Genomic DNA, 16,498 nt, shown 5'->3' with positions numbered 1-16,498 from the left:
ACTTGACCTTGAGGTTGTTTTTCGCGTAAGCACGTGGCTTCTGCATCTTCAGTTTGTTTAGTTAAAAATAAGTGGAATAACGCCTTTGTTCGACAGCGATTGGCCTTACAGGGAAGTTTAAAATAATTTAATTAATTAGAAAGTAACTGTTTCTTAAGATATACGAAAGCACAGTAGTTACGTTAGGCCTACTTTGTAACGGGTAGTGTTTAACACGAACCAGAATGTACAGCAGTGGACTATCAACGGCGCAAAGCTGTGATCAATCAAGTCTCATTTCAGTCACGAGATATCGTTTACTGTAGGATTATTCTAAAAAGACTTCTCGACAGCTACTGAGACCGGAACAGGCCACTGGGCCTATACTTTGGATGCATTATGATGATTAATATTATTCTAACAGTGAAAAGATTAAAATTTATTTTGTTTGGGTGATGGGTAGAATTAATTAACTCTTTTTTTTTATATTTGTATACTTATCTGAGGGAAATTGATTCTCTTTTTTTTTTTTTTTTTTGTTAATTATATAGGTGTTTCTGCAGCGAGTTTGTGATGGTTTGGCAACTGTTTGAAAACTGTCCCAACCTTAACTATTGCGCATGATCAGCGAACATCGGTTTGAAATTGATCGGTTCGAAATAAATTTCAAACCATCCCTTGCACCAACACTCATGTACTACTTTAAATTAATTTACTTATCTCATTTATTGAAGATCTAATTAACTTTCACAGCACATTTTAATAACCAAATATAGATAAGCATAGAAACATAAAATATTAATGCAAAATGTACGTGTGTGTGTCAGTTCAATGGATAAAAGTAAAGCACAATCATCTTAATACACATGCATCACTATGGTTTGAGATTGGTTTACACTTGATCCGCAAATGTTTCTGTCTGTCAGTAAATGGTTTGATGACGGTTTGATTTGCTGCAAGATGCCAGACCTTAATCAGCAAGTACAGTGGACTCTCCTAAGTTCGACAAAACAGAATTGAAAGTTCAGTCCAATAAGGGTAGTGGATGTGGCAGGTGAAATAAATACAAATTCTTATTGGTTATCCATCAACGAATACAGTACTGTACTTGCATTTCCTGCCCGCCCCGAGACTTGTGTATGCGCTTCTAGTACCACAGTGGGTTTCGACAATTCCGTCTCACAAACGGCACAATTCTCAAATAGAAAAAGAAGAGTTCATTAATTTAAAATCAGTTATCAATACGGACGTCCTAATCAATAAAATATTCTGTTTTCCTTTAACAAAAGTATCACTACAAGACACAGAACCAATTCCTATTCAAATGGCAAACCCATTTCTTAGTGCTCGTATAGGGGCGTGTCTAATTCTCCTACGTAAGCAGTCGAACTATAGGATGTCAAACTTGATTTCTGTGGAACTTAAGAGCTTCCACTGTACTCAGAGTTTGTATTTACCGCTGCACGAACAGTAAAGTCGGTGTGTGCATGGTCATAACGGTTGGAAACTAGGGCAGAAACAACTAGGGCCAGGAAGTTCATGCCCTAAAATCTACTAAATATGCCTTTAAAAACCTTAAAATATGCCAATAAATATGCACTAAAGAAATTCTATATTTCTTGATATCACTAATAAATAAGTAACAACAATAATAATAATAATAATAATAATAATAATAATAATAATAAGCAATAAATGTAATAGCAACATAAAATCAGCTTTGATGAACTTAAACACGAAAATATACCACAATAATATAAATAATATGAAGTATTATGCATTTATAAAACAAAGCCAATGGAAAAGTATATCGATGGCCCAGAACCAGATTGTTCCAAGTCCATTTTAATTTTTTTTTTTCAGGAGAGCTATTTTAAGCTCCTGACATTCAAAGCTTCATGAAACAATTTGGAATAGCTTCACAGCAACCTTATGGAGAGGAATATTTATAATTTTGTTCGATTCATATATGCAGACAAAAACTGGAACACAATGAAACACAGATTTCTTTCTTATAAAAAGTTGGACTTAGAACAGTTCTCAGACATCGATATGTCAATGCATGAACATCCTGGCTCTATTTATAACAATTGTACAGCGAAAACGAAGTTTACTATATTGCATTCGCTATTATTAGCTACCGCTTTCAAATCTAGTATTAGCATTACTATTTATGCCAGAGTGAAGATACTGCTTGATCGTTTATAATTATAGTTGGAATATTAGGGCAGTATTCATAGACATTCTTAGTGCGGACTTCCGGTGGATGATCAGCGAACTAACGTTTTTCGTATTCATAAACCAGTGTTAGCGATATGATATGATATGCTATGATATGATATGATATGATATGATATGCTATGATATGATATGATATGATATGATATGATATGATATGATATGATATGATATGATATGATATGATATGATATGATATGATATGATAGGATGTGATGTGATGTGATGTGATGTGATGTGATGTGATGTGATGTGATGTGATGTGATGTGATGTGATGTGATGTGATGTGATGTGATGTGATGTGATGTGATGTGATATGATATATGATATATGATATATGAGATATGATACGATACGATACGATACGATATGATATGATATGATATGATATGATATGATATGATATGATATGATATGATATGATATGATATGATATGATATGATATGATATGATATGATATGATATGATATGGATATGATATGATATGATATGATATGATATGATATGATATGATATGATATGATATGATATGATATGATATGAATCCCGTACAAGTAACCAGTCGATAGTCGTGGCTAGTTTAGCACGCTCGTAGGACGGGCTAGCGAAATGTCTATGAATTAGCACCCTATATTTCTTCTTTGGCTTCCCTCCCTTCTATTAGACCTATAGATCTTCAGTTTTCAATATCTATTTCTCTATGTCCTTCCAATCTGCTTCTTCCAGGTTCCTGTCCTCTCTTAAAATGTATACATGGGTTTTCCAATTTTCAATCTTGGTCCTCCTGTTTTGTTCGTATCTGGCGGTGACCGTTGGAGTATAGCCTATTTCTGGGTCATCGGTTTTCCTCTATTGTTTTATACATGACCATGCCACTCGTGGGTTTTATTTTTCATTGATTTTAATACATAAAATGCGATCTGTAATAAAATTGTAACAGAGAGGACCGAATTACGCTGAAAAATCTTCTACATAGTCAATTTTTCCAACACAAATCTTAGAGAATCTGTCCAGGCTCGAACAGAGATGCTCTCAGACTAGAAGCCGTCAGTTGACTGGCTGAAATACAGCCTTGACGTCTTGACGATGTAACCCGACTTGATTTCTCGCAGAATTAAGTCCAGTGAATCAAGACAAGTGCGCAAGGCTTCGCCGCTGTATCTGGGAGCTCGCTGTACTAGACTTGCAGACAATTCCGACTCCGCGTACAGGCGGGCGGGCAGCCTCGAGAGAGCCATACGTCAGAGCCCGCAGACAGTTATGTGTGCGTTCGCAGCAACGGCGCGAGAGTGCTGATTGTCGCCAGCTAACGCTCGTTCAAGTTGTTGCCTGCAGCCCTGCAGAGCGGACTTCCCTTTCCTCAGTTCACAGCACCATTTCATTCAAGTACATGAAACAACTTGCGCGATTATTCTTTCAATTTTTTTTAGACGGTCTTTGTGTCAAGAGTGGGTAACATTACTTTTCTGCCCAGTCCTCAGCTACGGTTCCAGCAATAGTGCTTTCAGCTCCAAGTTGGGAAGACACGGGTTTGATTCTCGTCGGTGAAGTTGAGTTGTACTAATCTTCCATAAAGCTGAAAGTATAAAGTTTATTTCAAAAGTGAGTGGTAGACCTAATTTTAATTTCTCGTATCTTTGTTTACCGCTTGCTTCAACGCATCTGATGGCTGCTTATACTGACAGCTGATAAGACCATTCTAACAATTCTTTCGCTGAAATGATAGGTGACAGCACCAAATATATAGTGAGGGTCACATAAGAACAGTTCCTAAACAGCAAATATTGCCGTCTTGTCATTGTTGCCAATTATTACCAGATATCACACGATCCTACGTACTGAATGACATTTACTTACCGTACTTTATGTTGGAAGGTTATTCTAAATAATTCAATAATTTGTAACATATTTTCGTAGGCAAACTATGCATGAAAGGGATGAACATGTCAAGTATTTTGTCTGGCAATACGAAATTCATTGGATTGATCCCAGATCACATATAGATTGCTCATTCCTGTGTTAAAATCGGTTGCACTTTGAAGAGAACAACCGCCAGAATCGCCAGCCGTCCGCCGTAAATAAACACGAGATGGCAGTACAGTCGCTAATGCAATTCAAATGGGAGTTACGACGTGACTCCTTATGTAACAACTAGATGGCAGCATAGTAAACCTGACAAAAGTTGTTACTGTCAAAGCCTATAACGCAGAACAATCTGGGTATATATGATCTAGGGTTTGACTAAACAATTGACTCACGAGACATAACCTAAAAATGTATTTTTTTTTTTTGACCATATGAAATTATTAGTACTAACTCCGAAAACTTCCCTGACTATAGTCTTGAATTATAACCACAACACATAAAATAACTATTATGTATTAATATTAATACCGTTATTAATTAATTATTAGGATGTTCAAATTTCACTAGCTTCCAGTAACCGGCTCAGAAATCTAGTACAATTTTAATTTCATGAAACTCCAGTACCGACAAATATTGTCGATATTTGTCTCAGCTGCCAACATACTAGTTACAAAATCACTACCATTTGCAGTATTTGTCAGTATCGAAATTCGAAACGAAGTTGGCAAAAGAAAAATCAACTTGCAAACTAGAAAATCGCCGCAATCCACTAGCATATGTAGTAATGGGGGAAAAATGGTTAGTTTTCACCCTTAGGGTATGAAGTAAGCTGACCCGGACTATACTATGGTCTTCGTCAGTTTTTTAAGAACAAAAATAATAACAACCTTACAAGTTCCATAAAAGTGCTACTAGTAGATAATTTGTCATTTTTACTTGGAAACTGTTTTTAATTCTGTCACATAACAGCTTTTATAACTGAGCAACTCATTCAATAGAAAAAAAATTGTCTCTAGATGGCAGCTCCTAACGGTCAATGAAGTCGCTTGTAGATATAGGCATAATACAGTATATAGGTCATGTTACATGTTTGACCATTGAATGAGCAGGCAGTATAAGCAGCCATCGGTGCTTTATTATTGTAGAATATAGAATTTTCGCTGGAGAGTAAGGCCATAAAAGCACATTGTTCCACTTAACCACCCTTAATACAGTAGTGACGTAATATATATATATATATATATATATATATATATATATATATATATATATATATAGGGTGCGTCAGAAAGAACGGATGGATTTCACAGGGCAAGAAAATTGTAAGGATTCATCAAATCAAAAATTTATTGTTATCAACAGATTCACCAATACATGCAGTTTATTTATGGTATACAACATAATCCATATGATGTCCTTGGCTTTCGATACAGGTATCGAGGCGTTTTCTGAAGTTCGCCGTCACTTTCACGGTCATAGTTGGTAGGATTGCAGCGATTTCTTCACGAATCGCCGTCTTCAGTCCGTCCAGTGTATGTGGTTACTTACGCCTTCAAATGGTCCCAAAGAAAGAATTCGCAGGGCGCGAGATCTTACCGTAACCTCGGACAATCTCAGTGCGGGCTGATCGTTGAGGTGGCCGGACAACCTAGTGTCTGTCTCCACATTTGCAGATGTACACGCACTCCGTGTTCGTCCAGGTGATTTCTTCTTTAATGTTGAACCTGTGGTACGAAATGAAGTCACCCACCGCAAAATTGTATTCCGAGTTGGAATCCTAGCGTGACGTCCGATGTCGAAATGAGTCCTGAGTAGCGATCACAGACTCTTCATTTTTTAAAAAATGTCTTGCGATGGAAGCACGTTCTACACCAGACCAACACCATGTTCTCAACTGAAACTGCATTCTCTCGCTGACCCAACAGTCGTGGTCCCCCTCACTGTATCCCTCCCCTCGCTGTGTATCGATAGTTTGAAATCCATCCGTTCTTTCTGACGCACCCTGTATTTATTGTCATTATAAATATTTACAAGACACTGAAGATTCTACAGCAGGCATTCTCAACCTGGTGCTCTTTTAATGCTATTTGGTGCTCTCGTCATGCAAGTTAAAATGTGCTCGCGAGCACGAATGCTCCTGAGCTTCTGGTTTCAATTCAAACTTTGTTGTATGTACCGGAACAAATAGTGTTTCTACCTATCCATTATGCTATGTTAGAGACCTGATAGGCCTTCTCGTATCTCATGGTATACAATCATTTTAAATACAGTGTGAAATTAATAAGAAAAATCAAAACTATTCAAAAGAATAATATGGCTGCTCGTGTGGAACTACAATTGATAGATATCCAGTCCTACTTACAGATGAAATATTTGCTTAAAAGGAGAAATTCATAGCCTTTGGAGGGCAGAAGATACAAGGCTCCAAATATCACGGACTGTTTCTCTCATATTTTTGGCCATGTTCGTGACAACGTATCTAAGTGAAAAAAACTTCCTCACTTATAAAATACCTCAAGAACAAGGAAGATCGAGAATAACTAATCCACATACTAGGACTGTTTATGTGTCGCTACAATTAACTTCTCCTTGAATGTCACTGAAATTTTGAGTAACAAAGTGCAAAGATATCATTATCCTGGTGAGTGTTTTAAAAATATATTTGTTTACTTTTATTTTATTTATGTACTCATATAGGTCTATTGAACCTATTCGATTGCATGGTGCTCCCTCATTTAGTATCACAATCTTCGAAAGGTTGAGAACCCCTGTTCTATAGGAATAGCCTTGAGTTAAGGGGAGTTGGTCATTATCGCATGCAAAATAATGGTAAAAATAGCCTATCTTCAAGCAGTTCATAAATATAATACTATTTATCAGAGATCTTTCATTTTTGTTAGCTATGTGTGTATACATATTAAGCTATGAAATGAAAAAGAATGGTTACTCTAGAGTAAATCTCTATCATTAAATTATTTTTTTTAATTAAGCACATTTCTTTTTATAAAATAACTACATGTCTGTGATTAGGTACACTCTATTCACTTATTGTAGGACATATTTTATTGAAAATTTGACCACTTACTGCTAATAGATACCAAAACATATCCTACTAAAATTATCCATGTATCTGTAATATTATGGGCATAGGGCTTATAGCAATCATCACCGTCGGTAAAATAAAGAAATGAGGAAGATCAGTATAAGCCCTATGCCCATAATATTACAGATATTTTAATAATTTTAGTAGGGTATCTTTTAGTATCTATTAGCAATAAGTGGCAAAAAATTTTAATTCAATGTGTGCTATGATAAGTGAATAGAGTGTACCTAATCACAGGTATGTAGTGAGTTTATATAAAAATATGTTTAAATTAAAAAATTAATTTAAGGGTAAGATTTACACTAGATTAACCATTCCTCTTTCATTTTAAAGCTTAATGTATATACATATATCACTAAAAAAATGAAAGAGCTGTGATAAATAGTATTACATCTATGACTGCTTGAAGATAGGCTATTTTTACCATTACTTTGCATGCGATAACGTTCAATTCCCCTTAAATTTTAACGACTAGTAGGCCTACATGTTTATTTAATTAGATCTATTTAACAAATAAAGCCTATGCGAAAAAGAATAACTTAATTTATTAACTAATATTATTCAATTGAATCTATATGTAATATATCAATAATTATAATAATTGAGTTACCTAGTAGGTAACCAAACGCAGGACTCTACGGGCCGATTGTATAAACCATTTAATCTTAGATCAGAGGTTAAATTGATCCTTGTTCTAGCTGAACTTGGAATTTTGTGTTGTATAAAGTCTAATCTGAGATTAATTTGTCTCCAACTAAAGTCAACTTTGACTGAAGAAATTTCTCCGATTAAGTTAGATGATCCAAGTTCAGTTATTTCTTTTCTGTTTGAAATATACGAGTGGTAGATTGTGCAAATAGAATAACCATTGTTATTAATATTAATAGATATGGTAGTTACACTTATATATATATATATATATATATATATATATATATATATATATATATTTTTTCAATTTCTTGCCTTAATACACAAACAATCTTATATTTTATAAGGCTCTATCGTGTTCAGCAGTATCAAATAATATAACCTATAATTATATTATGTTTATAACGACCATTAATTATTAATGGATGTGATAGGTACATTCATAAATTTTCAATTTGTCGTTTTATAAAGCTTTATTATGTTTAGCAGTATCAAACACCATAACATGATAACAATTTGGAGAACAGTCAACCTTCTTCTTATTGTCCGCCATTATTTACATTGCACAAATAAACCAGTGTCTCCAACAGTGTGTACGGAAAGTCGCCAAAAAGTAGTTGTAAAGTCGCAAGATTTCTCATTAATCAACAAAGAAAGATTAAATTTTGTCACTATGGGGTGCTAAAAAGTTCGCTAAACACCTATTTATGCAATACAAAAGTTAAAAGAAATTGTTATTGAAAAAGAGTTAAAGTCGCTAGATTGGTAACACTGAACAAACTTGTACAACATGGTCCGCGCATCACATATTTCACCTGTTTATGCGATGTTGCCAAATCCTTTTCACGTGAACTTAGATTGCATTTGAACCAAGGTAATTGATCGCAGAAAAGTTTTATACAATAGAAGAAGTGTCTGAACTCGGTTCACTTTTCGATCTTCGATCAAAGTTGATCTTTAGTCAGAGAGTTTTATACAATTGGGCCTACATATTACACAAGAAATGCAACTGTCATACCAGCGAAATTGTTTATTTTTGTACACGCAATAATATTTTGAGTTTAAAAAATTTCCACAAACGGATAGAACTAAAAGAATGTGTTATATTTTTGAAGATAATATAGCCTATAGCAGGCGTCCTCAACTGACCGTAGCGCTAGTCACGTGCAGGGCCTCGCCTGCTGTGTAGCCAGTCTGTGCAGGCGCACGGACACAGTTCGTTCTCTGTAGTACACAGTGCCGGACCAGAAATGTCAGAAGAAGGGATGTCCGATAGGCCATCCACGCTATTGAAATTGTTATTATACCTAGGAAGAGTCATTTCTATTTGCTGAAAAGTCGGGAGTGCCCACGTGTTTGGTTTGTGGTAAAGTTCTGAATAACAGAAGGAATTTCAACCTACAACGATATTATTCGTCCTATCACTCAAATGATTATGAAGAATATAAGGGAGAAGAACGAACCATCTCATCCAAAAATTACTAATAACCAGAGAAAGGGATTTGGAGTATTATAACGAATGGTGAAACGTAGTATAGATATTCGTAGCTCAGTGACTGTCAAGAGAGCTGCGTCACGGAGCATGGACTAGTACAGTTCACTTCATACAAACTTACACGCAATGTTCTGTAAACGTATTTTAAAATAAACAAATTATATTTTAATGACATATAGTGGCCTACATATGTACATAATCTGCATTTTATTTTGAAATACATATATTTTTCTTGGTAACGCACAAGACACCAATAAACAACATTACATTCTGCATGGAACTCGCCTCTGAATATGTATGTTTTTTTGTCAGGAGCGTGTTAAATTAAAATCTTTATTTACATATCGTGAAATATGATTAATATGTATACAACGTATACTACAGTATTTACAATATATTCAATATACTACAATATTTACAATATAGCCTAATACAGTATCATTAAATGTTGAACAAAATGTAGAAATGGCATTTTTAATTAATTGTATGTTTTGTTGATGAAACAATTATTCCTGCTTTGCCTTGTTATAATAAATTATAAATATATTTTTCAAATTTTCAAAATACAACTTTGCTCTGTTGCAAGGAAGGAAATTTTTTAACATCTCCAGAGACAATTGGAGAGTACTTGAAATAAGATACGTCAATTAAATTCACATGTTAAATGACGTCATTGGGACACTTCTTTGTTAGAATACTGTAACCATCATTTTTAATCAAACCCTGTCTATTTTTTCACCAACACGTTTTCCTACTTCACCTTCTATTGCATTCAGTTTATTTACAATAGTCCTCATAATATTTATTTGCTCAACTAGTTCTACTCCTGACTTTTCTAATCGAATAATGGCATCCGGCAAATATAACAAATTTGACTTAATATCCATGACTTCTTTTTCGATTGTTCTATCATTTAGCAGTTCCTAGCGTATTTGAATCGCGGCCGCGTCATCGGGATCGAAAGCCTGGACCACTTTCTTCACAGATTGGAGGTGATGTGCGTAATAATTGCAAGCTTCTAACCTTGACCCCCAGCTCTTAAGAACTGGACATGGGGGAAGCGACAATTTAGGGAACTGTTTCCTTGAATTTTGATACTCGATCTGGAGCTTTTACTAACATAGTCTTTCAATTTTGTATTGTTAGTTGGTTTCACTTTCGGCATTGTACCTGCACTTCACTACTCTGAACTGTAAACCTGCATGTTGAAGTTCTTATGCGACAACTGTCCCGTTCACCTGTTGTTGACGTGCAGAGATCTGCGAGTATGTCATGGAGGGGAGGACTTGGTATAAAGGGTTGTAAACAAATGACTGTGTAGATGCCAATACTAGCTTTTACTGCTCCAAATTCCGTTCCCTACTAATAACTAATGTGTATAATAATAATAATAATAATAATAATAATAATAATAATAATAATAATAATAATAATAATAATAATAATAAACTAAACATTACACATTCTTTTCCTAACTCTATCGGTACAAAAGTAACTAATTTTTGCAATTTGTTATCTTAAAGTACGTTTAATAAACTCATTTGGCATTTACTATATTCCTAGAAAGGAAAAATGTTCGTTAGATATACTATATAGGAAAACGATTCTCTTATATAGGCTGTAGTTTGATGGAGAATAAGTATTGAATATAGTTTATTTTTTTTATTAATTGTACATATTTGTGGCCTTTATTTTCATGTAATAATTTAGTTTACGGTTGTTGAAAAAAGGAATAATTTATGTTAAACATAAAATTGAAGAAACTGTTTCTAACTTTAGGAACAAAATGGGTCGTTAAACTCAGTGTATTATTTGGCTGATTTCAGCATATTTAATGTGCTCCGTTTGTTTACTAATTTGCCAGAAGAAATTAATGATTGCATGTTTCAAATTCTTTTAGTTATAGGATAAATTTTATCTGTCCTTATACTGCTTGTTTGAGGCTTGAAAGTAATGTAATTTTCCCTAAGATAGGTTACTAGCCTTATCGTTAGGTAGTCCAGTAGTGGGGCTGCCACTTTTAGCCTCTGGACAGGCTTGTAATGCAGCATTTCCTCTGCATTTGATGAAACAGTTATACCGCTGTGACTCGGTCGCCATTTCCTCGTTGGTAGAAACAGGGTGGACCACGGGAAGTGCAAAATTTCAATCATCTGGGTTGTGAAATATCTTATCAAAATGAAAAAGATGTGAACAAGAAAATTACCAAATTTACACAAATTCTAGGAATAATAAACAATGCATTAAAAGCTAAATTAGTACAAAAATCTACAAGAATAAAATATATAATACACTAGCATTACCCACCTTTTTATACGGAAGCGAGATTTGGTCATTAAAGAAAAAAGACATGAACAGAATCAAAGCAACGGAAATGAAATTTTTGAGGAGGACAGCAGGATATACTCTTTTAGACCGAAAAAGGAATGACGACATTTTAGAACAATTAGAAGTAGAGTCAGTAGAAGAAAAAATCAGCAGATACAAATTCAATTGGCTAGATCATGTAAGAAGAATGGAAAATTCAAGAATCCCAAAAATTATGATGCAATATAAACCTAGAGGACATCGTCGACCAGGAAGACCTTTAAGAAGACTGCTAGATGGGGCCGAAACAGGTCTACAGAGGCCTAATTCGTGAAGGATGATGATGATGATGATGATGATAAATTTTATTACGTATATTTCAAATAGAAACACATGGAATGGTGCATAACCAAGGGATACGGACAACGCTTGAATGACTGTACTGGTAGACCGCCACTGAGTCGGTTTCAACTACCATCCCCTCCCCTCTCCTGCACAGCGACTGTTTCCCGCGTAGACTTGTCCACTGTGCAGCTTCAGCCAGCACGACTGTGCGATCGGGCGACGCCTGGCCTATAGGCTAGTATTACCTCTACGAACTCATATCGGATTACGAAGATAGACGCAGTTCTTCTGAGGCCTTTCGACGGTTTCGTATTCGTTCTAGTTTAAGGGTGCCCTGTGTACTTTGAGTCCTTCAGAAACAGAAGCAGAAGCTTGCATCGAAGTTTCAAGAAAGCTTCATGAGAACAAAACATTGAAAATATGGCCACATTCATTTAGATGGTGCGCCTTCCCCATATTTAACCCGGAAAAGAATTTTAATGTCACACTTCTGGTGACCGTGTTATGGCCAAGTTATTTTCTTTCATTTAGCCTACAAGATTTCCAGACATTAACCCTACAGCTACCGGCGTAGCTCTGTCGACTAGCAAGCAAACATTCTGATGGGGTCAGATAAAGTTACATTTTTTTTCTTCCAACATATTAATAATGTCAAAAGAAGTGCTTATATAAATGTTGGCCACTTGACCGCAATTACGGGGACCGTAAAAAAAATAAGTTCGCCAGGGGCCGTTAATAGAAAGAAAACAGAATTTCATTGAAAAAACTTAAGGAACAGACAAAGCAATCTTTTTAGCTATTTCTTAACATAGGCCTCACCAGAACTGAGACATTTTTCATATCATGGAATCGACAGAGAGGTATAGACGGCTGTGAAACGCTGGTTCCGAACCCAGGCGGCCGACTTCTACAACACATGGACACAAAAATTTATTCCATGATATGACAAATGTCTCAATTCCAGTGGGGAATATGTTGACAAATAATGCAACAATTGCTTTATCTATTTCAATAAAATATCTTTCCATGCAATTGTGTTTTTTCTGTAAACGGCCTCAGGGAAAATCACTTTCTGAACATCCTCGTAATTGCGGTTAAGTGGCCAAAATTTGTATAAGCACTTCTTTTGAGATTATTAACATGGTGGAAGAAAAAATATTTTTTTTTATCTGCCCCCATCAGAATGTTTGCTTGTAAGGCGCTTCCCTACCGATCCGGAGTTCCGTTCGGGCGCGGCTTCGATTCCCGCTTGGGCTAATTACCTGGTTGGGTTTTTCCGAGGTTTTCCCCAACCGTAAGGCAAATGTAAGATAATGTATGGCGAATCCTCGGCCTCATCTCGCCAAATATCATCTCACTATCACCAATCTCATCGACGCTAAATAAACTTGTAGTTGATACAGCGTCGTTAAATAATCAAGGGAAAAACCTGTAGGCTAGATTTTTGGTTGTAAAGTAAATGATGCCTCATCCGTAGATCTAATTAATATTTCACTAAAATAAAATAAGGTCGTTTTAACTGAGTTTCATATTCGTTGGCAAAATTGTACCCGTCGTGGAAAATCCCCCACATTCAACTCTTGCACCTTTTGTAAATGACCCAGTACTGATTGCACACCAAGTTCATAAACTTGTGGGTTTCTGTTAACGAACAGTGACGTGTATTACACAAATCTGGCTTTCAGGTATAGATCCATGTAAAGATAACTTGAATAATTTCAAGGGAAAAATTGTTCCGGATCTCTGACGTCTTGTCAGCCCACTTGAGGTATGTGGATATAAAAGGAATACTTGGACGTAGTTACGCAATAAGAGACCAAGCGCCTAAAACCTGTTTCGAGATATCGGCCTTTGAAATAAATCTGTTTTTTTTATATAAAACATTCTATGAAAGAATACAAGGACAGATTGAAGTATTTGGCCTATTGTTCGGAGCGAGGGGAACAATTCCAAAATTCTCGGTTGAATGTTTTAAGTCTTTTGGAATTCCTTTAAATATTTTGAAAATTATTGCTATAGACGTAATGAAATATTCTGTTCAGATTTTACGTAATTACCTGTACACCTAAATTTCCTTATATTCTATTTGATTACCAATACTTATTGAATAAAAGTACTTTCCCAAGGGCAGCTTCCATTTGAAAATAAAAATCGTAAATAGTGATAATGCAAATGTTTATTTTTATTTTATTTGTTTAATATGCTGTGCCTTTTGGCAACCCTTACTAAAGGGCAGCTACCCTTGTGGGATTTATATAACATTCATGCTATTATAAAAAAAAATAGCACAAATAATACCAAAAAAAAAAAAAGGCTAACCGATTTTTGATAAGAGCCCAGCGGTTGGATTAATATTTCAAAGCAAAATAAATAAATGAATTTTACGCTCGACCATGCCGAAATGTAGTAATTATACACCTAGTAGCAGTACTTTAATGCATGTCATTAAAGTACACCTACTCATTAAAGTACAGGTGTTTTCAGCCAATGACAACTCAGCTTACAGGTGTTCAGCCAATAACAAGTCAGCTTTGTACCGTTATAAAACCGCAAGTATCGATTATTCTCGGATATGCAATCGAAAGAGAATTAGCGAAAAGTCACGGAGGCTGGAAATCCAATACTGTCGCAGAAGGTTATGTTCTGTTACTATAATAATTAGCGTTAATTGTAAATAATATTCAAATAAATTCAATTTGTCATCTCGTTTTTCAATGTCGAATTCAATAATCAAGGTTATACCATTACACAAGGTCAATGACATTATTGTTCCTCGGAAAAAATCAATACTTTCGCGTCTGCGCACATCTCACAATTCACGACCTAGAACAAGGTCACTTCCGATCTTGTCAGATACAAATAAAATGTATACATCTGAATAATTTCAAGTTAGAAATATGGTCGAGCATAAAAAGTCGTATGAAACTCGCCTATAATGGTAATTAAGAAGCTCGTATGAAAATTATGAAACTCGCTTGCTCTCGTTTCATAAACATCCATACTCGCTTCTTAATTACTATCATTATAGGCTCGTTGCATAATGTACTTTTATGCAAGAAACGAATTTTTGCTTATAAGTAGCAGCAAAATTCAGATATCGCATTCTTGATTTTTTTTTCCGCGTTAAATTAGCCTGCCATCAACAGATTTGTGCAAATATCTCTTTTTTTTAATTGTCGATTGGACTATTATTGCGAAACTCTGTCCAATTGAGTCTGGGTCTGGTAGAGTTCCTGGGTAGCTCAATCGGTAGAGCGTTGGTGCGCTCAGCCAAAAGTCCCGGGTTTGATGCCCGGCCCCGGATCAACTTTTCCCTTGAAATTATTCAAGTCAGCTGTACAGGGAGCTATACCTGAAAGCCAGATTTGTATCAGCACTTAAAGTTGTCTCTTACTTTTGAAACACTCTGTACTTCGTATAATGAATAAATTAGAAGAAATAAAAACACATAAAGAAATGAAGAAATAAACAAATAGAGGATGAAGGAAGAAAACGAGCAAACATTACTTACTTACTTACAAATGGCTTTTAAGGAACCCGAAGGTTCATTGCCGCCCTCACATAAGCCCGCCAGCGGTCCCTATCCTGTGCAAGATTAATCCAGTCTCTATCATCATACCGCACCTCCCTCAAATCCATTTTAATATTATCCTCCCATCTACGTCTCGGCCTCCCTAAAGGTCTTTTTCCCTCCGGTCTCCCAACTAACACTCTATATGCATTTCTGGATTCGCCCATACGTGCTACATGCCCTGCCCATCTCAAACGTCTGGATTTAATGTTCCTAATTATGTCAGGTGAAGAATACAATGCGTGCAGTTCTGTGTTGTGTAACTTTCTCCATTCTCCTGTAACTTCATCCCGCTTAACCTCAAATATTTTCCTAAGCACCTTATTCTCAAACACCCTGAACCTATGCTCCTCTCTCAGAGTGAGAGAGGAACCTATGTTCCTCTCTCAGAGTGAGAGTCCAAGTTTCACAACCATACAGAAGAACCGGTAATAAAACGAGCAAACATTACATGAATAAAAAGAGAATCTGCATATTATGCTCTGTTTGTTACAGTCCTGGCTGACATCTCCTCGCAGTGCTAAGTGATGACATGTGGATGACTAGTAAGAATTCCTACACAGAGACGCGCGTGCCCGCTGCCGGGTGAAAGGTTAAGCTCGCGCGTGCTGGTCGATAGCCTCGTGCTCGACTCCATTTGCTAGCCGTCACGACACATCTTCCGCGCCATCCGTCGTGCTCGCCGCGCAATCCTCAATCTGAGACCTCCTCGTCCGTGAAATGACTTGTCAGGACCCGTAATGCAGGCTGAAAAACTGCACTCTTCAACCAGCACGAAATTATTTCACCTATTCTGCCCAGGAATATCCTACATAGTCGTCTTCAAACCAATTGTTACAGTGGCGTGCTGCTGTGAAGTTAGTCTCTTTTACAATAAATCGCTATGAAGTAGCCTGAATGATGAAGAATGTGGAGTAAAACTTGATAACCCACTGCCATAA

At 35.9% G+C, this 16,498-nt stretch overlaps 1 protein-coding gene across 3 annotated transcripts in view; it reads left to right on the top strand.

Moving 5' to 3' along the window:
- LOC138704511 (homeobox protein orthopedia-like) overlaps positions 1-16,498 on the top strand; it is a 384,195-nt gene that overhangs the window by 309,187 nt on the left and 58,510 nt on the right. The gene's annotated exons all lie outside the window — the stretch shown is intronic.

The sequence above is a fragment of the Periplaneta americana genome, chromosome 8, assembly GCF_040183065.1.
Source record: "Periplaneta americana isolate PAMFEO1 chromosome 8, P.americana_PAMFEO1_priV1, whole genome shotgun sequence".
NCBI classification, from domain to species: Eukaryota; Metazoa; Arthropoda; class Insecta; order Blattodea; family Blattidae; genus Periplaneta; species Periplaneta americana.
The sequence above is the reverse complement of the archived record's forward strand: the minus strand, read 5'-3'. Positions and strand labels throughout refer to the sequence as shown.